Consider the following 26965-nt stretch of genomic DNA (forward strand, 5'->3'; position numbering starts at 1 on the left):
ACGAAGGCCCAAGAAGTAGAACGATTTCTTCGAGACGTGATGCACATTGACCCACAAGAACTGATAGGAATCCATTTGTCTATTGCATACAGCACAGTGTATCTCAAATTGATTGACGAAGCGGCCTGGGACAGACTCCTACAATGGTCTACCAACAGCTTTCGCTTCTCTCACCCCGGTGGTAGTGTGACCATATGCGTCTTTGAACTGCCGTTCAAAGTTCCCGGCAAATACGTCGTTGACGCGCTGTGTCCACATGGCACATTTTTGATCAACACAGAAGAGAAATTAAATACCTTTCAAAAGTACCCTATACTTACCGGAGTAAATCTAGTATGCACTGAACTTAAGAAGCACATTCCATCATATGTTTTTGTTGGCGGCTTCACCGTGGACATGCTCAGACAGCGGCCAGTAGGGTCATGTCCAAACTGTGTGTCTGCAGCACCACCTCGAGTGGGTGCCCAGCAATGAACTTCCCCAGCGATCCTCGAAACCTCTCTGGAAGCTTCATCACATGATGTGATGGATGATTGCAATCTGATACCACCTTAAGCCACACTTTAAGCCACTACAAATTCCGTTGGATAACCGTCGCCGACGGCAGCGACGACGCCACCTCCGACGAACGGTGTAGAGGGTCCTGCAGCCTCTTCACAGTGCAGTGTCGGGAGCACCCAGCCACCGTCACTGTCGGGATGAGACACGGGGATTCCTGAGGGCCGTGTCAGGCCCCACCCTCCAATGGATGTCGAGTCGCGGACTCGCAAGTAAAAGTCATCCAAGCAGCACAAGAAGAGGCGATTGTCAGCTGATGAATGGTATGGGTATGAGAGACTGGTGAAAGACAACTACTCTGTGGCAGTGTCTTCAACGGAAACGGATTCCTGTTGCCTCATTCACCAGCACGTGCCAGGCGGTAAGGAACAAAATGGCTCCGAGCACTATGGGACTTAACATATATGGTCATCAGTCCCCTAGGACTTAGAACTACTTAAACCTAACTAACCTAAGGACATCACACAACACCCAGTCATCACGAGGCAGAGAAAATCGCTGACCCCGCCGGGAACCCGGTATGGAACACTCGCCTGTGAAAGAGGCCAGCTACCGCTGATCTCCGAGTACTCTCTTGATGACTGGGCACACAACGTGAAGGCAGATATCGTGCAGCACACATTAGTAACTGGTCCTGTGCCCATAGCTGCTAATGAGTCTTCCTGCCCGTCCGGGGACCGTATGTCATTAATACACGTGACGTGGTTGGTTGAACGTGTAGTGTCTGACCCCACCATGGGCTTCCACTTATGCATTACAGTCACCATTTGAGATGTCTCAGTCCTACCATGTGTGAACAGTCAATGTCAGTAGTATCCACTTCAGCTTCAAGGCTCGCATGTCACACAACAAGACAGGAACGCCAAACTAGGACATTGTCCTCCTGCAAGACCTCCGTCCAGAGCTTAGACCTTTATGGGTACACCATCTACAGCCTATCATCTGATGATGGCGCAGGAACAACGGAACGGCCATTCTTCACTGAGATGGCGCTGAAGAGACAGACGTGAAGTATTGGCCGATTGCTTGAGGTATAGCACTCACACTTGCCATGGTTCGCGTTCTTAACGTCTACATAGCCTCCGGTACTTCACATCGCAGTGATGAGCACGTATGCTTTTCGAAGGAGGTCACGACACTTCTGCAAGGAAACATGCACTATTACAAACTGGGCGGCGAATTTGACAGTGTCCTGCTGCCTGAGGACCAGATACTACATTACGTTTCATGCCCTGCTCTACATGCAATGGTATGTGATTTCGCGCTCCACGACAAGTGGCTCTTACGTCATCTGAAACAGCGAGGATATACGCTCTTCACCCACCACTCTGCCAGTTGCCTGGACTGGCAGAAATCTGGCGGACGGCCTTGGTGGACCGTCTCTTTTGTATCTGCACTGTCATCCTACCCCGATAACTCACCCGACGCAGCAGACGCCCATCGACGCTAACCATCACTCTCCCTTGCAAGGAAGCATGTCGGGAAGCAGTTGCTGACCCATGTCGCCGTTGTCTCAGGTGCCTGCCGACATACGCTTCCAAGTTGCTTTGGTGGCTGGGATGTGTCAAAGAAGCACTCCGAAAGACTCTTATGGCATACGGACATGACAGACAGACGTGCTAAGGGACGACATCTGAATTTTACTAGACAGTGTTACGTGAGCTAGCGATACAACAAACGTTGCCCGAATGTCAGAAGTCCATGTGCAAGATGGCAACCCCAACAAAATGGCGTCAGTCTATCACATTGTGCGCGAGAGGCTCCACCGCAAACGTCAGCTCACACGGCGATAAACACGGAGGCGAGCTGATGCCCCGTGGCACAAACTGAAGTAGCGCACACGTTTGCACGGTAATATGAGACCTTGTACATGCAAGATCCGCGGAACGTACTCGATTGCTGCATGTATTCCCTCCTCCAGGTGAGTGGCACCCGGTGATAGTCTGCTGTGTCCCATCATATCCGACGAGCTGACATCGGCCTTGACACGTGGAACACTGAACAAATTGTTAGGGCCGGACGGTGTACCCCAGGAATTCTACTGCTGTTTTCCTGACCTTATGAGTGACAAGTGGCTCTAGATATTTGATTTTGCAGTCCCCATGGAATTCAGAGCCGGAAGCGTAATTCTTGTACAGATACCGAATGCTGATTGTTGGTGGTAAGACTTTCGCCCACTCACAGTCCTCAACAACGACTACAAAATCTTCGCCCACATCCTCCACGCCACTCTCGGGAAAGCAATACTATCAGACATGTTTAGATGGTGTCAGCGTTAGGAATATACCGCGACGTTATAGTACTGACGACTGCCTGAAAAATATGAGGCACCCTTGGCGCGCTTGATTTCCTACGTCGACCACAGATACATGCTCGCAGTTTGGAATGCTTGCACACTCTGCAAATGTGGTGCTTCGGTTGGCAGGCACCTGCATTCGGGACGTGACATTTCGTTGCGGTGCATCCACCGATGATGTAGTGTTCCTGGTCAGATCAGGGGCTGAAATACATACGGCGCTTCAGCAGCTACGGCAGTACAGGGCGGTGGCCCCGGAGCGTCACCATCATGAAGAAGACGAAGTACATGGATGTAGGAGAGGGATCTTCCCCAAGCAACTGCGGTGCCTTTTCACAAGGTGCCCGAAATGAAATGTTTGGGTGTCTTGTTCTACAGCAATGTTCACCGCACGGCGACAGCTACATACCGCAGACTACTACTCCAGACACGGGCTCTGATTCAGGGCAACAAATGGCGTCGAATGGACAGGCTCTTACAAACACGTTACGTCAACACCTATTCAAACCGAACTATTCTTCGCACGTCCTTCCCTTGACGGTAACGATCGCTGACAGATTTAAAGCAGCATATAGACATCTGGTGAGAGTCCAGAAGGCGGGTGGTATCGGTGGATTCCTGTCCGTAACCGTGCGCATTCAAGCGTTTCCCACGTCAATCTGACGGGCACCAGGACAGCTGAAGTGGCTCCACGCTCAGACACATTTCACTGGCTCTCGCCAACATCAGAGTTATTGACTGACTTCAGCTTCTTACTATCGAACGTACCGTCGACGTGGATGACCAGCACGAAAGAGTATTATCGCTTTACCAACGGCGACAGCCAATCAATACGGTCGCACAGCAGCACCCCGAATTTGTCTGGAGCACCACTGGTCAGCAGTATACACCCCTTTTCTACCTACGACGGTGCGTTCGTTGTGGTACATGGTTCTGAACAGGAAGTTCGCTAAGAAGTTCGCTACTCGTCAGCGGCTATACTCCGTTCATGTGACGGCGGACCCCTGGAGTCCGAAATGCTCAGTCGTTGGTTCGGATGAGCACCATCTGACTTATGACGCAACAAGCAGCTGCTGGCTGCCCACGCAGCTCATGCTGGCATTACTCTTACGGCGACTGCCGGAGTCTATCTCCCCTGACGATATATTGCGCCCCGACGTCGTATATTTACCACGATCCAAGACGAATGCCGTCAACTGGAAAAAATGCATGCTCCTTTACTACAGATTTAATGATACACATACTGGTCAATACCGATAACGTCTCATCGCTGTTTATTTAGGCTCATTATTTGCGGACCCTCCTGCTCATTGACGAGTTCAAGGTTTGGGACGCTGTACCTGAAGAAGAGTCCTAAAGCATCTTGATCCCCTACAAGATGAAGACTCGGACGCTCGCTATGGCAGTTGTAGGATATTTTGTTAACAAAGAAATAAATAGTAAAAGGAATAATAATAAATAAATACAAATATATAAACCGGCTAAGTCCTCCCCATGATCCTAGAGCACGTTGTGTGATCGTGGCGGAGGCATTTCCAGGCCTCGGGTGCCCTACCCGTCGTCCTGCTCCCCAGCTGTTGCTTCGAGTAAAAAAAAAAAAAAAATCAGCAAGAGGTAAGAGTAGATCCATTGCGTGTCTCGGCTCGACACACATTTTAATCTGCGTAGATGTTTTTCAGTGAACTCGTATAAAGACATTTATGTTTACTTTTTACCTATTAACAGTGTTATTAGCTAATATATTTTGTGAACGTAATAAATAATGGGTGACTTTTACATGGTTGCGCACGCACATCTCCCGCTTGGTCTTCTTAGACTAATTCGATCTTTGAGTGGGTGAAAGGGGCAGACATGTTTAGCGATCAGCTGAATGCAACACAAAATGGAGCTCGCGGTTAAACAGCGCGTGGTCAATGTCAGGTGTTGTTAGAAGCACATGGCCGAACTGCTTGTGCAGCTGGGAAATGTCCTATGAAAACCTCCAACTAAGTTTTCAATGCTAAACGTTGATGAAAAATGGGGCGAAATGGGCTCTATAACTAATAAAAGCCACAGCAATTCGAAAATAGTTCGCATAAAAGAAAACGTTGCTCATACGAAGGAATGCCTGTAACGAAGTCTGACGAAATAACTATGCCGTTTTTGAGTTACAGTGGGAATTAAGAAGTTACCTTGTTGAAATGTTATAAGAAAGAATCTACATCTATTTCTTACAAATTTACTGTCGTTAAAGCGCCTGGGCCGCGTGTAACCCTCCGCCGGTGGTTTCTGAGTGATTTTGACTCCTCTGTTTTTTATTTGTTCAGGTGACGTCAGGTTCAGCATGTCAGCGTATTGTGGCTGTTGAGGAACTACCTATGATGGTTGTTAATTATTTACTATTTTTGGTTAATATTGTCCACCTAGTTCTTCATTTAAATACCCTATAGACAATTAGAGAGGCCGAAATTTCCTTCTGACGTGAGCAGGATGCTGGTCAGCGTGCCGCAACACTTGATGTACAGAAGTGTACACATCCGTCGTCCGTAGGCAGACTGCGGTTATGCATCGCTGGTGCTGTCCTCAGCAACACTCGGTGCTACTGTGCGTATAATGTGGGCTGCACATGCGCTGCTGCACTCGCCTGTTGTGCTAGCACTAATGAGCCATAAATTCGTTCCCCAAATGCAGCACGAGTGATTCAGCCAGTAAAGAACGTCAAACAGACGAGGCAGTGCGGCCGTTGTTAACTGGCTCTCCCGGCTGATAGATGACGCCGATCGGAAGCTACTCGGCCCATTGGCTGGATTAGTCGCGTGGAGAACCACATTGCCCGGTAGCTGGAACGCTTGCGTATATCCTGCCACGGTCGCCAAGAATGTATGTCAGTCCTTCAGTGCATAGCTGCAGTACTATGATGATTGGGAAACATTAATTATATTTGTTTCTGTCTGATTATTACTGCCTACCACGTTCAGGAAGACCTCTTCTTCAAGGGGACAGAATTTTTGCTTTGGTTTTTACTTTCAGCTAATGATGTGTTATGATGATTCAAAAATGGCTCTGAGCACCATGGGACTTAATAGCTGAAGTCATAAGTCCCCTAGTACTTAGACCTAATTAAACCTGTGTAAGCTAAGGACATCACACACATCCATGCCCGAGGCAGGATTCGAACCAGCGACCGTAGCGGTTGTGCGGTTCCAGACTGAAGCGCCTAGAACCGCTCAGCCACACCGGCCGGCGTTTTATGATGGCGATGACTATTATTTTTCGATTTGGGAGCATGACCAAACAGTTCTTCACGAGTGAAGTGTGCTTAAAAATGGTAGCATAGTAAATATTAAGCAAGAATTAAAATTTCAGACAGCTTCACACATCGTTCGCACACACAAACACACACACACACACACACACACACACACACACACACACACACACACACACACACACACACAAATACACACAAATACACAAACACGTGAAGATAGTAAAATCAGATGTTTAGTCAGTTCTATAAATTGTGATAAAATAGAGAAGTCAGCGAAAGTACAACTGATAGCTGTGGATGGCTGATCTCTTTAATAAAAGAGGATGGGCCAACCTCTCTGTGACATCCTAAAAATTCCAGGTTCATTGGCTGGAACACTCACAATACAGAAAATTCTAAAGATTTAACACACTTGTTTTCTGTTTCGCTAAAATAGAAAGCAGATGGACACTTAAATTGGCTTCTGCGCTCTCGTCACTATATGAAACACACTCTGTTAAAGAGTGGCTTTTACAGGCTTCACTGATTCTCTTGCCACAGAAATTAATCCACATGTCAGTCGATAGTGCCCTTTTCAGAGTGCTGTCAGAAGACGCTGTGCTGGTGTGGAGTGACTGTTGGCGTGAGCGAAGAACGCTGACACAGAAGGCAATTTGGTGCTACTGCAGCTCACCCCCCTCTATGGAGAGCGTGTCGTCGCGCATAGACTCGCTCCAACCGTTACTTCAAGAATGGTACGCAAATCCATACCACAGCAGTTATTAAGGCCTAGCTGCAATCCGCAACAACGTGTGGGAGGTACCCCTGAAGTGCACTCCTCCCCTCTCACAAGCAGCGACCTTATGCTGAGGTCAACATAGCGCTGAGAATGCGTGAGCTCTGCGCAGATTGTGACCTAAGCTTCAGCAGTCGACAACATCATGAAGGCACAGTGATCGTGAAGTTTCAGATAAAATTTACTTTCATACATGTTGCATCTTGTACTGCAAGGTAACAGCTCGTAAATCTGTGAAAAACTGTTGTAAAAGATCAAATAGCTCTGTGGCAAAGAAGTGTGCTAAAGTGAAGTAAATCTTTTATTCATTCATGCAGTAAAATGAAGTAATATTTCATCTGCCGTTAATGAATAAAAACCATCTCCCAGAGCAGTTAAAGAACCCACAGTTGCTGTCGGATGATTGTAATTTCGTCTGGTCACAACGTTCCTCATATCAAAGCTGCACTGGCAGATAGTCTCTGTATTCCTCTATATCTTCACCCTCTGGACCTTCGTCTTGTTCTATGAAGTAATTTCCCAACGTTTTAATACACGTTTCGTCATCTTGTCCCTTCTTCCTGCTAGTGGTCCTCTACTCTCCGATTTTATGGGAACCTCCTCATTTATTATCCCAATAATACGTACAATTCTGTACATCCTTCTGTAGCACTACATCTGAAACTCTTCGATTCTCTTCTTTTCCGGGTTCCCTAAGACTCGGCTAAGCTGTTCACCTGATATTTCCTGAATTGTTTTTAAAGGAATCGTACCTTTGTTTCCACCAAAATGAATTACGAATACGTGCTCACTAAAACATGAACAGAGCTTTAGTGATTGCAAAGGCACTGCTACCAACTTTTTCTTCAACATGCAATTATTCTACTTTATGGTGCTAATATCGCAGTTCTAAAAGAGACAAATTCGACAGAGTCCCAGTTTTCGAAATGCGAATCGCAGTTTATAATTACGATATACCATCCGTCCAGAAATTTTTGGATGGATTTTATTCCTGCAGTATAAGTGACGTCAGTGCAGTAATTACGGTGGTTGCATCAACTAAAAACTGTAAACAACACATGTGCATTCAACAAGTTAGTTGTAGGAGGTAGTGTTAATAATTGGACATGTGACCATACTGTGTCAACGTTGTGGTGTCACAAATCGCAATAGGGCAGCAAAAAGGTTCAAATGTGTGTGAATTCCTATGGGACCAAACTGCTGAGGTCATCGGTTCCTAGGCTTACACACTGATTAAACTAACTTATGCTAAGAACAACACACACTCCTATGCCTGAGGAAGGATTCGAACCTCCGGAGGGAGGTGACAGCTGAAAAGCACCAAGCGAGGACTCACCTCTCATATACCGCGCTACCCGTTCTCAAATTGACCCTCACATTCGATTTCACTTGAGATGGAAAAATCATTAAATCAGAAAAGTGGTTAAATGGCTTTTGGCAGTCCGAAAAAGAGTTCGATTATGCGAAAAGCTGAATGTTTCGTACCTCATATTGTACGAACTGTACGGATCTACATATCACTTTTGGTCAGAAATAGTGGCATTTAAAATTCTTTTGTAGAACTGAATTGATGAAAAATAGGCCTAGAACGTACATGTTAGAAGGTAGACTCAAGCCTCTAGTTTTCCATACTGTTGAGAACGGTATTTTAACACTGCCCAAGTTACGAAGGTGTGATAAGTAGATTCATTAATGTAAAATGTACGCGCCATGCAGCTATCCAATACTGTTATGAATACTTTCATTTTAAGCTGATTAGTTGTGAGTTAACTGTATTTGGAAAAATATGCTTGGTCGAGACACCAGTTTGCTATGTTGAAATTTATAAGGAACTTAGTTGTTTAAAGTTACAGTGCATTATATTTTTTTTATGAAATACTGAATTTAGAGTGGACATAAAATCACCTTGTTTCGTTCTTCCTTTTTTAAGAAAAAGTATAGTTGCTGCGTTTTTCCAACCACAAGTGAGGGCGGGACGAGCAACCCTGAGAACTAATTCTTTATTCCAATTCCGTCACAGCTGAATTTTGTTAAGCTTTCTACTTGGTTCGTACTAACAAGTTCGTTTTCAAGTCAGGTCTATTAAAGTTGCATTATTAGTATTAGATTATGCAAAAATCAACTCACACGTAGGTAATATGCACATGATATCTGGACATGATATATGGACGTGATATGTGGACCAATCTCACAATGTAGATGTATTCATGAAGTGCAGTGTGTGAATTCCTATGGGACCAAACTGCTGAGGTCATCGGTTCCTAGGCTTACACACTGATTAAACTAACTTATGCTAAGAACAACACACACTCCTATGCCTGAGGAAGGATTCGAACATCCGGAGGGAGGTGACAGCTGAAAAGCACCAAGCGAGGACTCACCTCTCATATACCGCGCTACCCGTTCTCAAATTGACCCTCACATTCGATTTCACTTGAGATGGAAAAATCATTAAATCAGAAAAGTGGTTAAATGGCTTTTGGCAGTCCGAAAAAGAGTTCGATTATACGAAAAGCTGAATGTTTCGTACCTCATATTGTACGAACTGTACGGATCTACATATCACTTTTGGTCAGAAATAGTGGCATTTAAAATTCTTTTGTAGAACTGAATTGATGAAAAATAGGCCTAGAACGTACATGTTAGAAGGTAGACTCAAGCCTCTAGTTTTCCATACTGTTGAGAACGGTATTTTAACACTGCCCAAGTTACGAAGGTGTGATATGTAGATTCATTAATGTAAAATGTACGCGCCATGCAGCTATCCAATACTGTTATGAATACTTTCATTTTAAGCTGATTAGTTGTGAGTTAACTGTATTTGGAAAAATATGCTTGGTCGAGACACCAGTTTGCTATGTTGAAATTTATAAGGAACTTAGTTGTTTAAAGTTACAGTGCATTATATTTTTTTTATGAAATACTGAATTTAGAGTGGACATAAAATCACCTTGTTTCGTTCTTCCTTTTTTAAGAAAAAGTATAGTTGCTGCGTTTTTCCAACCACAAGTGAGGGCGGGACGAGCAACCCTGAGAACTAATTCTTTATTCCAATTCCGTCACAGCTGAATTTTGTTAAGCTTTCTACTTGGTTCGTACTAACAAGTTCGTTTTCAAGTCAGGTCTATTAAAGTTGCATTATTAGTATTAGATTATGCAAAAATCAACTCACACGTAGGTAATATGCACATGATATCTGGACATGATATATGGACGTGATATGTGGACCAATCTCACAATGTAGATGTATTCATGAAGTGCAGTGTGTGAATTCCTATGGGACCAAACTGCTGAGGTCATCGGTTCCTAGGCTTACACACTGATTAAACTAACTTATGCTAAGAACAACACACACTCCTATGCCTGAGGAAGGATTCGAACATCCGGAGGGAGGTGACAGCTGAAAAGCACCAAGCGAGGACTCACCTCTCATATACCGCGCTACCCGTTCTCAAATTGACCCTCACATTCGATTTCACTTGAGATGGAAAAATCATTAAATCAGAAAAGTGGTTAAATGGCTTTCGGCAGTCCGAAAAAGAGTTCGATTATGCGAAAAGCTGAATGTTTCGTACCTCATATTGTACGAACTGTACGGATCTACATATCACTTTTGGTCAGAAATAGTGGCATTTAAAATTCTTTTGTAGAACTGAATTGATGAAAAATAGGCCTAGAACGTACATGTTACAAGGTAGACTCAAGCCTCTAGTTTTCCATACTGTTGAGAACGGTATTTTAACACTGCCCAAGTTACGAAGGTGTGATAAGTAGATTCATTAATGTAAAATGTACGCGCCATGCAGCTATCCAATACTGTTATGAATACTTTCATTTTAAGCTGATTAGTTGTGAGTTAACTGTATTTGGAAAAATATGCTTGGTCGAGACACCAGTTTGCTATGTTGAAATTTATAAGGAACTTAGTTGTTTAAAGTTACAGTGCATTATATTTTTTTTATGAAATACTGAATTTAGAGTGGACATAAAATCACCTTGTTTCGTTCTTCCTTTTTTAAGAAAAAGTATAGTTGCTGCGTTTTTCCAACCACAAGTGAGGGCGGGACGAGCAACCCTGAGAACTAATTCTTTATTCCAATTCCGTCACAGCTGAATTTTGTTAAGCTTTCTACTTGGTTCGTACTAACAAGTTCGTTTTCAAGTCAGGTCTATTAAAGTTGCATTATTAGTATTAGATTATGCAAAAATCAACTCACACGTAGGTAATATGCACATGATATCTGGACATGATATATGGACGTGATATGTGGACCAATCTCACAATGTAGATGTATTCATGAAGTGCAGTTGAACTAGACTGTTCTGCACTGCACGTCAAGAATACGTGTACATTGTGAAATTGGTGTGGTATTCCACGTCACTTTGTATCATTTTTATATTACCGATACGTGAAATAATTATCATGTAACGTAATACTCATTATGCAACTTTAATAGCCCTGGCTTGAAAGCGAAAGTAGTAGTTACAAACTAATCACCAATTTACTAAAACTAATCAGTGATGGAATTCCAATAAAGAAACATATAGTATTTCATAGCGATGTTAGTAAGTAGTTGTAATTAACATAATTATTTAAATTCCATTCATATTTTTAAAATCCCATCTATTTAAGAAATCACAAAAAGGGAAAGTAAAATTTTTGGGAGTGATTGGCATCTTAAACTCTACTTTATGGGCTTCAGATTAGAAAATTACTATAAAATACTATTGCTAAATGTTTGTTTTCACTAGGTTTCCTCTGATAGAGCCGCATCACATGTATAGAGCCCAAATACAGCTGTGTGGCGGACCACTTAAGTGGAAGATGATTATTGTTCAGACAATTTTTCAGACAAAATAATGACAGTATGCACGCGAAAATCGGCACATAGAGGGTCAAAGTTTATTAATGCTCTAAAATTCTGTCGGAAACATTTATATTATTCTGTAGGTTTTATTTATTACTGCTCTTCTTATTATTAGTGTTATCATCTGTAAACAATGTAAGTACACAAGTAATAGGGAACTAATTCACTCATAAACACGCCAGATTAAAGGCGTTTTGTATACAGGGTGTTCATTTTAACTTAAGACGTTGAAGTATCTCGAAAACTACATATAGGACCAACAAAAGTCAAAATTCAAATTTGTTTGTCTCAGAGAGGGATATCCAATGATACCACACTCGATCCCTCACCCTACCCCTCTCGTGGGTGGTGGGTAGCAACTTTGAAATTTTCAATGAGAGCCCCTTGCTTTTATTGCAGATTACGATTCTACGGCAAAGTCTACATACGTTTTGTCTGAAGATTTTTTTTCGTTTCGGCACAGATGGCGATGTAATCGGAGGAATAAAAATTGGTACACGATCGTAACATACGACGTGCTACTAAGTGGCCTTTCAATATCCAATAGCATGTAGAATCCAACTTCCATGCAGCAAGAGTAGGACAGACCAGTATTTCATAATCGTAAATGGAAACTCCATTTGCAATTCTGTATTCCTCAGACATATCGAATAGGGGATTACTCGACGCTCCACCGCGGCCATGGTTCGAGGCGAACGCTACTCTGCTTTCTCCAGTTAGAATAAGTGTTCAAACGTAGTATCGCTAACTTCAACACACTAAGTGATGAGCTTTTCAAATGACCGAACACAGGAAAGAGGCATATATGCAGTACCATCACCACGGCCGTTTCTGACGCGGTTGACCTTGCCTTCATGGCCTGTAGTCACTTCCTGGTACACCTTATCTCTTTAGTATCCCCATAGAAAGAAACCTGGCGACGTCAAATCCCGCGACCTAGTTCGCCAGTTAATAGGGCCACCTCTGCCGATACTCCCATAAGTGTAAACACGATTTAAGCCTCTCGTGCTTCAGTAGCACCTGAGTAGCCATTATTCTGAAACTACATACATTGCGTAACGTCCAGGAGAACATCCTGGAGTAGTATCGATAGTTTCCGTTACAAAAACTTTAGATATTTGCGTCTCTTCAACGTGCCGTCGATTTTGTTCATCATGATGCCACACCATACGTTAACCGACTAACTTGCCGTAATCAGTTGAAATTGTGTACACTCCAGTAAAGCATGCTATGCCAGTTAATGGTATCACGATTTGAGGATGTAGACTCGTCGGAAAATAGTACCTCAGCAAAGAACGGGGGTTGCTTGTATTTGTTGACGTGCCCAATCACAAAACACTACCCGGTTATGGTAATCGGCCCCATGACGTTCTTGGTGCAGTGACACGTGTTGTGGATGATACGAGATCCAGAATTGTGGCAATACTACCTATGGACGTGCCAGAATCGCCGTGTAATTGCCAGGTTTTCTATTTCGCTAGCTTCCGCTGTAACACATTTGCTTCATTTTCTTTTGCCGCTCTGTACCCTGCCATCAGACCTCAAAGCGTTCACAACCTTGTAAGAGAATGAACGAGAGAGAGCTTTGTCTAGTAAACGGACGGCATACAAAGCAACAGCAGCCTTAAGATTTCTCCTACATTCTCCGCAAATCAGAATCATTTCATTTTTTTCTCCTGTGGCTGCAAGGTTCATCGTCCTCTTGCACGTCTGTTCTCCAAATGATAGATAGGTGTGCAGAGAATAAACGCTGCCCTAGTGGTGTGATGTCTAGAGCTGCTGCCTGTTCTGCGTCTGCACGACACATGATCTCCGGTCGCAGTTTACTGCCTGTTATGATGCGTCGTAGTCCGCAGCGCGATCACGGTGGCGCATCGAGCAGTCCACCAGTTCGATGTATCGGACGAAAAAACGTTGCGAATGGGGTCAATTAGAAGTTATGAAATACTCACCGGTCCTACCCTTGTAGCATGGTGGTGGGGTACCACTTGCTGTTGGACGTTCAACGGCCATTAAGTAGTCGGTCGTAAATTGCGATTGTGTACCATTTCTACACCGATTTGAGCGCCATTTGTAGCGAAAAGAAAAAAAAATGCTGAGGATGAACGGTATTGGCGTAGAATCGTAATCTGCAATAGAAAACGAAGGTTTCCATTGAATATTTCACAGCTTTCCGCCCCATCTACCCGCGTGGTGGATTGGTGGATCGGGAATGGTATCATTGGATGTGCCTCTCCGAGACAAACAATTGGAATTAAAACTTTTTTGGTTCGATGTGTAATTTTCGAGATATTTCAATGTGTTCAGTTAAAATGAACACCCTGTATATCTTATCGGAAAGACTGATAATAAAGGAGGGCAACATGAATTTACTGCCCTCAAGACTTTCACTGCAGTTAAACCAAGTACAGGCAAAAGGACCATAAGTGGAAGATACTTCCTTTGGTTCACGAAACTTTTTCTGTCAAGGAAGAAATCAAACTATTTCGCTTTTCTTAGAGCAAGTGGCAGTCGACAGGGAGAACGTCAAAAACAAACAAACCGTAGTTCGTAAATTTTAGGATGCACAATGCTTTGGTTTTCACGTTTCTCGTGGGTGAACTGAATTTCTGTTAGAAATAATTTTAAGGTAAATCTGACCGTTTATAACCAGCGCCAAGTAAAATATATTTTAATCGAAAGCGGTAGTCGTTGTTTCCGTTGATAGATTGTATCTAAAAGTGAGGTAAATAAATAATATAATTCGACTTCATGCCATTACGAATACTATGGATTTTAGTGTAATTTCCTGTGGGAGTACAGTGCAAAAAAGTATCTCATGCACGTGGTTTATTTAGAGAATAGTCTCGTTTACGGCATCATTACTTAATATAGGTTATTGAAAAAGGTGGCGTTCTCCTACTTATGCTGTATTAATTTCATTTGTTCATGACTAGTTTCAGCCATATAGGCCATTCGCAAGTTATTTTGTGGTTCTTTACAAAATAGAATATCTTATTATTACTTCCACGAATAACATATAATTATTTGAGTTTAATCGTATTTTAAAAATGTTTACCTGGCTTAGATAGCTATACTTTCCACAATGAAATGTCAGTGCTTTTAAATTTGTATTTTCTATTCGTTTAACTTCACAAATGCTGACTTGTTGCCTTGACGGCCTGACATTTGTAAAAGTATTATACCGAACACAGAGTAAGGCTAAAGCCAATAATTTCAAATACTGTGGCTTTATATCTGTGTGTGTAGTTGAGGAAATTTAAAACAGAGTAAGAAATACGGTATAATAGCCTGGAAAATAGAAGAAAATAATATAAATTAAAAATAAATATTTAAATATAGCATGAGATGAGATTAAGTTTGAAATTCCATAATTCTGTACGGACGACTTCCGATCAGTCAGCAGAACATGACTGAAGTTATCAAGGACTCGTTTTTATTCTGTGAGATCTGTTTACAGATAAAGTAGTGTATTAAATTGACTTTTTAAATGAGAGAAAATTTAGGTTTCCTTTAAGATATATTCATTTGCTGCCCTTTCTCACCATAATGTAAAATGTGTAGCTTTTCATGAATGATTTTTATGTACCTTGTCGTTTATGAGATGGAGTGCAAAGGTACTTGCACTGTTATCACCAAATGTTATGTGCTCTTTAGAAGCTAACAGAAAATTTCTAACAGTTTGCCAATTAAAACTCACATATACTTATATATATACTTACATAGACTATTATATATGAATGTATTTACTTCTATATTATATACATCGTAACGCATGTGAAGTGGTGTAAATTTATTCAACTATGCTCAGGGCAGGTTCGGTACTCTTGGACTGACTGGTGGTAACAATAAATGTTTGGTATTGTTTTAGAAAAGCGGTATTCCACCTCAGAAAGTGGACATAGATTAACCGTCTGTGTAACCACTTACTATGACAGGTCACTCTCACTTTTTGATTAATGCCTATAGGTAATCCAGCGTTTGGAACAAACAAATCAGAATACTAACGCAAATTGCATATATCAACGTTTTAGTATCGTTGGCACAATTTTCAGGGGTAACATAGAAACAAAATACAGATGCAAAAGTATGATATATGACAGTATTCTATCTTCACACCTTATTATCTTGTAGAAGTCTGTTCAATATGTTTGCAATATGTAGCCTATACCGGCTAACGAAATTCGTCATAAAACATGGAGAATAATTTGAGAAGGTCAGTGATATCCGCAGCTAAATCACTAGAAGGAGAAACCACCTTTAATTCTCATAAATAAAGCCGTCAGTGTCTGATAAAGAAGTCCAATGCGCAGCCTGAACCGACTTTGAACATTTGGCCAGGAACATAGAAATTTCTGACAGCTAAGCAGATTAGAAGCTGCAACCTAAAACTGTCTTATTTGTCCCTTAGACAGTTTTAAATTTAAGTATATTGCTGATTACATGAGCAGAATTGAATATTAATATGTCCATTCTGATTAAATCTAAGCCAGTGTCTAATTTAGTAGCTTAAAATGGGTGGCATGTATCCACACTGACAAAGAAGACATGAATACATTGAAACTTAACTCGTTGTGTTTCATTTCCTTTAAAAAGGTTACAAATGTTCTACGGAAATGTAACAAACAAAAGTGCTCACTACAATAGTCTATTAAACAGAGACGCATTTTACTTTAAATGCGCAGTTAATGTTAGAAGTTAATATTTGAACCGTTGTCTGAACTGTTCTTGCATCTGGTGAAAGTTCGTGACAACATGTAATGGGTGACCGAAAAAAGAGATCCAAAGTTTGTTGTGTGGTTGCTACCGTGTTACTCCTTTAATTCTTTCCACGGATCGAATATTATTACATAACAAATTACATCACAAGACAATGCGAACTGGATCATTAGTTGAAAGAATTACGCCGTTTATCATCGCAGTGAAGAAGAATTAAATGATCTGCTGAACGGAATGAACAGTCTAATGAGTACACAGTATGGTTTGAGAGTAAATCGGAGAAAGACGAAGGTAATGGGAAGTAGTAGAAATGAGAACAGCGAGAAACTTAACATCAGGATTGATGGTCACGAAGTCAGTGAAGTTAAGGAATTCTGCTACCTAGGCAGTAAAATAACCAATGACGGACGGAGCAAGGACGACATCAAAAGCAGACTCGCTATGGCAAAAAAGGCATTTCTGGCCAAGAGAAGTCTACTAATATCAAATACAGGCCTTAATTTGAGGAAGAAATTTCTGAGGATGTACGTCTGGAGTACAGCATTGTATGGTAGTGAAACATGGACTGTGGGAAAACCGGAACAGAAGCATTTGAGATGTGGTGCTATAGACGAATGTTGAAAATTAGGTGGACAGATAAGGTAAGGAATGAGGAGATTCTACGCAGAATCTGAGAGGAAAGGAATATGTGGAAAAGACTGATAAGGATTAGGGACAGGATGATAGGACATCTGCTAAGACATGAGGGAATGACTTCTATGGTACTAGAGGGAAGTGTAGAGGGCAAAAACTGTAGAGGAAGACAGAGATTAGAATACGTTAAGCAAATAATTGAGGACGTAGGTTGCAAGTGCTACTCTGAGATGAAGTGGTTAGCACAGGAATGGAATTCGTGGCAGGCCGCATCAAACCAGTCAGTAGACTGATGACTAAAAAAAAATTATGGCAAATGATTCTCCATGCAGCATACTGGGCTATGTAAATTATGCATTTGTATCCGATATTATTACAGCTTATCACTCGAACATGACATCAAACGTGACAAATATCCTAGTTAAACAGAACGTCTGTAGGCTCCTTTCAGTTCCGTAAGGCCAAGATTTGATAAAACAGAGCAGGATGTTGGTATTGTGCTGTAATTGAACCATTTTTATTAGTTTCCCTTATGTTATGGTTAATCAACGAATAAAACATTTCCAGGCAGTCGCTATCTGGCACACAGCTCCCTCAAAAATTCACTGTAGACACTGCGTACGAATTCTCGTTCCATGTTTGTTAATGTAAAGGACATTCTCTATGGAGTGAAAGAATAAAGTAAAGAGGCAACTTTATAATAGCATATTAGGATGGGAAAAAGGAGAGTATCTTAGCAGGATCGGCGCCTACCGCCTGGCAAGCAGGCCACCCGGCGCGCAATTCGCCTGCACGCCGCACCCTGGAATTCGCACGCGCGGTTGGCTGCGGGTACGGCCGCCACTCGGCTGGTATTCCGATAACGGGGCGACCGCCTGGGCAGGTGAGTTATGCGCGCCTGATCCACCGACTGACTGGCACCAGCGCGAACACCTGCTTCCAGCGCACACCTAATTACCGGCTGGCTAATAGCGGCAGGCCCAACTTGGCGTGAAGGCAGCCAGCGCTGAGCCTGTACAGGTAGGCGAGACTTTGTGTGAAAATAATCTTCGCAGCATTGTGTGAGTACGAACTCTGGACAGTACCAATGGTTGGTACTGTCCAGCCAGTATAGTTGAAATCATTATTGTCGAAATACGAGGCGCCTTCAACCTGTAATGTAACACTTTTTTTTTCTCAGCCAATATGATTATAAATGTGAAATTTGTTTCGGTACATAGTCCAATATACACTCTTCAATCCCTGTAGTTTCATAAAGCTGCGATAGGCAGCGGCGCTTTACGTAGGTTTCAAAATGGCGTCTGCAGCGGTGGTGGTACCAATCAGAAAGCTGCTATTGAGTTTTTTTGGCCCGATTTTCATAGACGCTTGCAGAATGCCTACCTAGACCTGGCAGTGCACAACAGCTCGATGAGTTGTTCGGCGAGGCGTCCGCCATGATTACAACCAGGTCGCGCAAACGTATCCAGCCTCCGGTTTGCCGGCCGGCCACACACAGCTGTACAACCCTCAGGAAATTGAAGAAACTACTTCAGAGTGTTCGGCACCACAAGAACGCAAACGAACTTCTATAACTGTCAAACGCCCCACAGAAGTCAGCACCCTTGAGAGGAACTCACAAAACCTCATAGAACTGTTCTTCCTCATCTGCCCTATCCACCTGTTTCGCACCTTCAGACTTCCATCTGTTCGGTCAAATGAAGGCTGCACTCTGTCGGAAGCAGTACGTGGATAACATGGAGATTTTTGATGCAGCAAGATGTTGGGTCAGACGTCGACCAGTATAGAAGTATCACTCGGGCATTGATCTTCTCGCAGTAGGAGATCATGCTGAGAAATAGTATGTTGCGGCCAAAAAGGTTGGGAGTACTTTGTGTATTGGAATCCTGAATAAAACCAACTTGCTTTCAGAGAAAAATTCGTTGCATTACTTAGAGAACGCATGTTGTATGTTCCGATTACTGAAATTGTGTTCTAAGTTGACCTATTATTTTGATTATGGCGCTGTAATCAGGATGTCTAAAGAACACCAGAATCTTGAGCTTCTTTCTCTTGTAAATGAATGCTCCATAAACAATCACTTGACCATAACGATTTCTGCGCTTCTGTAAAAATCAACAAGTGTCTCGTATGCTGTCTGGTCGCAGTAGAGTAACGGGAAGTCAAGACCAACGGTTTGTTATAAGACACTTTCTAAAGAGCGTAGTTTCATCCTTCACTGTAATACACAGCAGCCTCGTACTAGGACAACTTATAAATGTATGTGTAGCCCTTTCTTTTCAATTCATTTCGTGCACTTGTTCCATAGTTTACGTGAATGGATATGTAAACAACAGTACTGTATTGACTTACGATATTGTTCTTTCAATCTATTTATATGTAATTTCAGTGTATCTTTTATGTGTAAAAGATGTCAACATTATAGTAACAGCTGATAAGCAAAAGAAAACTATTGCAGAACATTTTCGTAAATGGACCGACAGACGTTACTGCTACGGTAACTGTAGGAAAAATTAATTATTTTGGTTTGAGACACATCAAATTCAGTACCAGCGGAAGAAGGATAAGCTTGGGAGACCTCTTGGACACTGCACCGAGAGATTCAGAAAACAGAAATTTACGCGGAGAGTCAAAGAGAACTTAGTTCGTCATGGAAAATGATTGTTCTGTAATTGTTACACTTACCGATATTTCGAGGCTAAGATTTTTAGCGAGAGGTATGCAGATGGTGTAGACTTTAAAGAAGAGAAGCAAAACCAAAAGTTACAAGGAAGAGGATTATTTCATTATCATTGCAGAAGACGTCGGGAAGAAAAAACAGACAGTACTCGGAAAATCTAATATCCGAAGCAGATTCACCAAGAGGACACTATGTAAGGTAACCCTGTGGGGACTATTTAAATGATTGTGTTGGTATAATTTTAATGTTCAAACAAAATTTTTTTTTCTAAAAACACCAACATAAATTATGCTAAACATGTTATTCATTGAATACCGTAAACGAATAACAGGTCGTTTAAGACTACACTGGACAAGGATCCTGGGTTGGCAAAGACATTTTAACTCTGGCCCTAAAAATATGGATAACGCAGTCAGAATTGATCGGTCGATGAGCAAATTTTGATTGATCAAATCTACTGAAGTTTCTCTATATAGGTGCAGCTGACAGTTAGTGGAGATTGTGATCTGTACGCCCTGCTATACGGGAGCGGCAGTACGTTACCCTGTTTGCTTTGTGCGGCGATGTAAATTGCAGCTGGAGAGATGTGTGCGGCGGAGGTGAGACTTCGAGTGGGCACCTGTGGATCGATCGCGGCCGCGAAATAAATGCAAAGATCTGACAGTCTAGGGATCAGGCAGATGGATCCCAATTTAATCTCTACCAGAGTCCTGAAATTTCAGTGTGTGACACACCTGTTCGCTAGCCATACCAAGGACCAATCTGGCTCATTTATATGACAGAGCACACAAGGAAATCAAACGTCAAGACTGGTAAACCAAAAACGAATAAGTGTATCCTCAGCAAACGGGCAGTCCTAAATTTTTGATGTCACACTGTCGGTACAGTAAGAACTTTGCCACAGGTTCCTCTAAAGTAGTCACAAGTGAAGTCAGTCTCAGGACAGGTCCCAAGCATCAGCCACTCATGCCAGAGCCTCTACTAGAAGTCTTACCAGTCCAAAGTCCTGCACCCGAGTGCCTCCGACCTATCTAGAAAAAAATTCCGTTTTCCCACAAAGTGCAGATACGACACCACCTTCACCCCATTTCAGCCAATCACAGGACTCTAGAGGCGCTAAATCTCCCCTCCCACACGACAGCACCAACACATGTCGAACCAGGGCAAGACTTAAGAAACCTGTGTCTCTGAAAAAAAAGTGACCGACAATTAATGGTTTTTTAAGGTTCCGCAGAGGGGGAAGATGATTTTCTCCGAAGTTGTGTCGCTTACCATGGCAATAAACAAACAGATACAGTCTTAAAGGTCTTTATCTAAATCACTTGTACTTTGGAGCTTGTTAGTCCTAGCTATAGGATCTAATAAAGATTTTATCTCGAAAAGTTTCTCAGACTCCGGATTTTTTTTTTTCTGCAACCGAGGCAGCAGGAAAGTGGTTGACTGGCCTATTTGCACTATTGGCGCACACAAAGACTTGTGAACCTTTATTGCATGTGGCTCTGCACACAGTGCCCGGTCTACAACTCAACTCTGGAGACGCATTCCTTCAGACGATAGCCCCCAGCCCAGGCTACCGCTGGCGCCGCGGCAGGTAGTTCGGCGCTATACGGCTGGAGACCTGTGTTGATGAGGGGCTACACTGTCTGCCCTGTATGGCTCCGGACCTATCCGGCAAGATTTACTAATGTATAGGCTCACCACCAGTTGCTTTCAACTCCCTACATGCCATTTCTATGAGCTAAGAGTCATAAAAATACCTCATGCTTTTAGTGTCCTACCAGGCTCCATCTGCTCAGGCCGTTAACTTTCTAGAGTCAAGACGCTTAAGGTGCGTCGGGTTGTAATAAAATCTTTAATACATTTCTGTACGCGAAAAATAGGTGTGAGAGTAACTTGTCCTGCCTCAACTAGTGGTGTAAAGCTGAAAAAGAAACCAATTGAGTTTAAATTAACAAAACACACGGTCTATCATTTAGACACATAATCGCCAAGATGTAACTTTTGATACTGAATAGCTGCCGCGTCTCCAATATTTACCAGTCCAACTAACCCAGTTATACATTCTACTCAGAAGAAAGTCCCTTCGGCCTTATTTGATCTTAAGACCCCCAAAACTCTCTTCATTTGAATTCTAATTCAGCATCCCCTATCTCTTGTAAATCGACTCGTGTTTCTTCTTCTGTCACTTTAGACAAACCTTCCCACTTATAGAGGCCTCCAGTATACTTTTCTCATCCATCCACTGCCTCCTATGCTTTTAATATACCCGTTTCACTCTTAATGTGGCAGTCTTGCCTTTAATTTCACCGAATTTTGTTTTGACTTTTCTATGTACAAAATCAGTAATTCTGACAATAATTTCTTTTCCGATTTGGCCACATTTTTAATGCATCTCTTTCTCTTTACCTTCCCTGCACTTCTTATTTATTTTATTCGTAAGTGACATTTCCGTAATCCGAATTTCCCTGAACATGTTTGTACTTTTTTCATCGATTAACTGAAGTACTTCTTCTATTAGCCACGTTTCCTTGCAGTTACCATCTTCCTACCTATATTTCTTTTCCCCAAATTCTGTGTGTGCCTTTTCTAGAGACTCCATTCTTTTACGACTGAATTACCTACTGAGCTATTCCTTATGGCAACATGTACAGCCTCAGAGAAAATCAAGCGTACGTCTAGTATTTCCATATGATGAGGAAGCTACAGAATCTGTAAATGGAAACGCTAAACCCCAATGTTGATACAGGAGGGGCAGTGAAGTCAAATGGAAAGAAGGCAACGATTTTCGGTTGGAGGAGTTTAGGGTGATATTAGCAGCAGCGGAAAATTTAAAGCAGAATTAGTAATCGTTGTGCATAGGAAGCTAGGGCTTAGTGTGTTCATCTCTTGGTCTCCCTCTACGATTTTTACCCTCCACACTGCCCTCCAATACTAAATTGGTGATCCCTTGATGCCCCAAGACGTGTCCTAGCAACCGATCCCTTCTTCTAGTCAAGTTGTGCCACCAACGTCTCTTCTCCCCAATACTATTCAATACTTCCTCATTACTTATGTGATCTACCCATCTAATCTTCGGCATTCTTCTGTAGCACCACATATCAAAAGCTTGTATTCTCTTCTTGTCCAAACTATTTATCGTCCATGTTTCACTTCCATACATGGTTGCAGTAGGTACTGGGAGATAAAGAAGCTTGCACAGGATAGAGTAGCATGGAGAGCTAAATGAAACCAGTCTCAGCACTGGAAGCCACAACAACAACAACAACAGGAAGCTAGGACAGTGCGTGTGTTTCCATGAACAGTTCATTGATAGGGTTGTTCTCATCAGAAACGACTGCAAATCAACAATTACAACAACTGTTGCGGTATACATGCCGGTGTCGCCAAGAGTCGATTACGACACAGAGAAGGTATGTGAAGATATTGAACGGGTAATGGAGCACGTAAGAGAGCTGAAAACCTGATAGACGTTGTGGATTGGAATACGGCTGTAAGGGAAGCAGTTGAATGTAGAGTTAAGGAAGAATGTGGGCTTGATTCTAGGAATGAAAGGAGATAAACTAGTTAAGGTCTGCAATACGTCTCATCTAGTAATAGCGAATGCTCTGTTCGACAATCAGAAGAAGAGAAGGTACACTTGGCCGACAAATAAAAGAAAACTTCAGTTAGATTACAACATGGCTAGGCAGAGATTTGGAAATCAGATACTGCATTGTAAGGCGTATCCAGTAGCAGATATAGACTCATCAAAATTTATTAGTGATGAAGAGAATTTAAAAGACTGGACTGAAACAATCAATGCACAACGCAGTAGGGCTGTGGAAGTACTAAGGAATGAAGAGATACACTTGAAGTTCTCTGAGACTATAAATCGTGGGATAAAGAATATATCAGTAGCCAGTGGGCTGAAGATTAATGGACATCTCTAAAAAAGACTATCACACAAATTGGAAAGAAAATCGTAGGTACAAGGAAGGTGAATGTGAAAAAAAACATGAGTAACAGAAGAAATATTTCTATTGATTGACGACAAGAGGAGGAACAAAAATGTTCACGGAAATCAGGAGTACAGAAATACAGATCAAATACAGAGTACTTAGGAATGACGTAAACAGGAAATGCATTGAAACTAAGAGGAAATGGCAGCATGGAAAATGTGAAGAATTCGAAAAAGAAACGATTGTCGAAATGACTGACTCAGCCTACAGCAAAGGCAGAACAACTTTCGGGGAAGTTGAAACCAAGGGATGTAATATTAAGAGTGAAATGTGCATTCCACTGCTAGACGCAGAGGAGAGAGCGGATAGATGGAAAGAGTATGTTGAAGGCCTCTATGGTTGGGAAGACTTGTCTGATGAAGTGATAGAATAAGAAACAGGAGTCAATATAGACTAGGTAGGGAATCCAGTGTTAGAATCTGAATTTAAGAGAGCTTTGAGAGGCTTAAGATCAAATTAGTCTGAAGGGATAGATAACATTGCATATGAATTTCTAAAACCGTTGTGGGAAGTGAGAGTACAAAGATCAAGCACGTTGGTGTGTAGACCAGTTTAGGAGGAACATCATGTAAACACTTTCCAAGATTGCGAAACCGATAAGTGACATAATTATCGTAGAATTCTCTTAACAACTCTTGCATCCCTGCTTACAACAAGAATAATAATGTGCGGTAGAACAGAAAAGGAAATTGAGAATGTGTGGTGTTACCGAGGAATGTTGAAAATTAGGTGAACAGAAAAGGTAAAGAGGTTCTCCACAGAATGAGCGAGGAAAGAAATATATGGAAAACACGGACAAGAAGATGGGATAGGATACATGCAGGAAATAACTGAGGGCGTAAATTGTAAGTGCTACTCTGAGATAAAGAGATTGACCCACAATTCGTGGCCAGTAACATCAAATCAGTCAGAAGGATGGTGACTGGAAAAAAAAGAAACTAAACTTAGTAGTGAAGATGTACGCCTGGAGTTTTCCGAGAATATCGACATGTTAGTGTTAATCTATTTTTCCTTCCACAATCACTCATAGAACGCCGCAAAACTTGCCGTGTCCATAACAGGTCTCCTCCTGCCTGGACCCGTTTGACAGTTGTTAGAGGGTGTTTGTTTTCAGATGTTTCACGCCGTACACGCCATCTCTCCGATGGATCATATAATGTGCTCAATCTGAAAAGGGTGTGTACGTCCCGTTGTGGTATTGGTGTGACAATTCTAGCCCACGTCGCCGATGAACGGTAGTCAGTACTGGTGCTTGAACCAAGATCCTGCTGTGCAGCCACTTCCGCAGTACGTCAACGTGCAATAACTATTCACAAATGGTAGATCGCACACCTAGCAGCTGAGGGTGTATTAAGTGGATCGTGGAGATGCGGAGAACAGTTTAGTTTTGTTGTAATGGTTTTTTGTAGAAGGTATCAGATGGATTATATAATGGCAAGACAAAGATTTAGGAACCAGGTTTTAAATTGTAAGACATTTCCAGGGGCAGATGCTGACTGTGACCACAATCTGTTGGTTATGAACTGTAGATTAAAACTGAAGAAACTGCAAAAAGGTGGGAATTTATGGGGATGGGACCTGGATAAACTGACTAACCCAGAGGTTGTACAGAATTTCAGGAACAGTATAAAGCAACAATGGACAGGAAAGAAATACAGTAGAAGAAGAATGGGTAGCTCAGAGGCATGAAGTAGTGAAAGCGGCAGAGGATCAAGTAGGTAGAAAGACAAGGGCTAGTAGAAATCCTTGGGTAACAGGAGAAATATTAAATTTAATTGACGAAAGTAGAAAATATAAAAACGCAGTAAATGAACCAGGCAAGAAGGAATACAAACGTCTCAAAAATGAGATTGACAGGAAGTGCAAAATGGCTAAGCAGGGATGGCTAGAGGACAAATGTAAGGATGTAGAGGCTTTTCTCACTAGGGGTAAGATAGATACAGTCTACAGGAAAAGTAAAGAGACCTTTGGAGAAAAGAGAGCCACTTGTATGAATATCAAGAGCTCAGATGGAAACCCAGTTCTAAGCAAAGAGGGGAAAGCAGAAAGGTGGGAGGAGTATATAGAGGATCTATACAAGGGCGATGTACTTGAGGACAATATTATGGAAATGGAAGAGGATTAGATGAAAATGAAATGGGAGACACGATACTGCGTGAAGATTTTGGCAGAGCACTGAAAGACCTGAGTCGAAACAAGGCCTCGGGAGTAGACAACATTCCATTGGAACTATTGACGGCCTTGGGAGAGCCTGTCCTGACAAAACTCTACCATCTGGTGAGCATGATGTATGAAACAGGTGAAGTACCATCTGACTTGAAGAAGAATATAATAATTCCAATCCCAAAGAAAGCAGGGTTTGACAGATGTAAAAATTACCGAACTATCAGTTTAATAAGTCACTGCTGCAAAATACTAACGCGAAATCTTTACAGACGAATGGAAAAACAGGTAGAAGCCGACCCCGGGGAGGATCAGTTTCGATTCCGCAGAAATGTTGGAACACGTGAGGCAATACTGACACTACGACATATCTTAGACAATAGATTAAGTGAAGGAAAACCCACGTTTCTAGCATTTGTAGACTTAGAGAAAGCTTTCGACAATGTTGACTGGAATACTCTCTTTCAAATATTAAGGATGGCAGGGGTAAAATATAGGGAGCAAAGGCTATTTACAATTTGTACAGAAACCAGATGGCGGTTATAAGCCTCGAGGGGCATGAAATGGAAGCAGTGGTTGGGAAGGGAGTGAGACAGGGTTGTAGCCTGTCCCCGATTTTATTCAATCTGTATATTTAGCAAGTACTAAAGGAAACAAAAGAAAAATTCGGAGTAGGTATTAAAATCCATGGAAAAGAAATTAAAACTTTGAGGTTCGCCGATGACAATGTAATTCCGTCAGGAACAACAAAGGGCTTGGAAGAGCAGCTGAACGGAATGGAAAGTGTCTTGAGAGGAGGATATAAGATGAACATCAGCAAAAGCATAACGAGGATAATGGAATGTAGTCGAATTGTCGGGTGATGCTGAGGGAATTAGATTAGGAAATGAGACACTTAAAGTAGTAAAGGAGTATTGCTATTTGGGGAGGAAAATAACTGATGACGATCGAAGGAGAGAGGATATAAAATGTAGACTGTCAATGGCAAGGAAAGCGTTTCTGAAGAAGAGAAATTTGTTAACATT

Source organism: Schistocerca gregaria, chromosome 5, assembly GCF_023897955.1.
Source record: "Schistocerca gregaria isolate iqSchGreg1 chromosome 5, iqSchGreg1.2, whole genome shotgun sequence".
Taxonomy (NCBI): domain Eukaryota; kingdom Metazoa; phylum Arthropoda; class Insecta; order Orthoptera; family Acrididae; genus Schistocerca; species Schistocerca gregaria.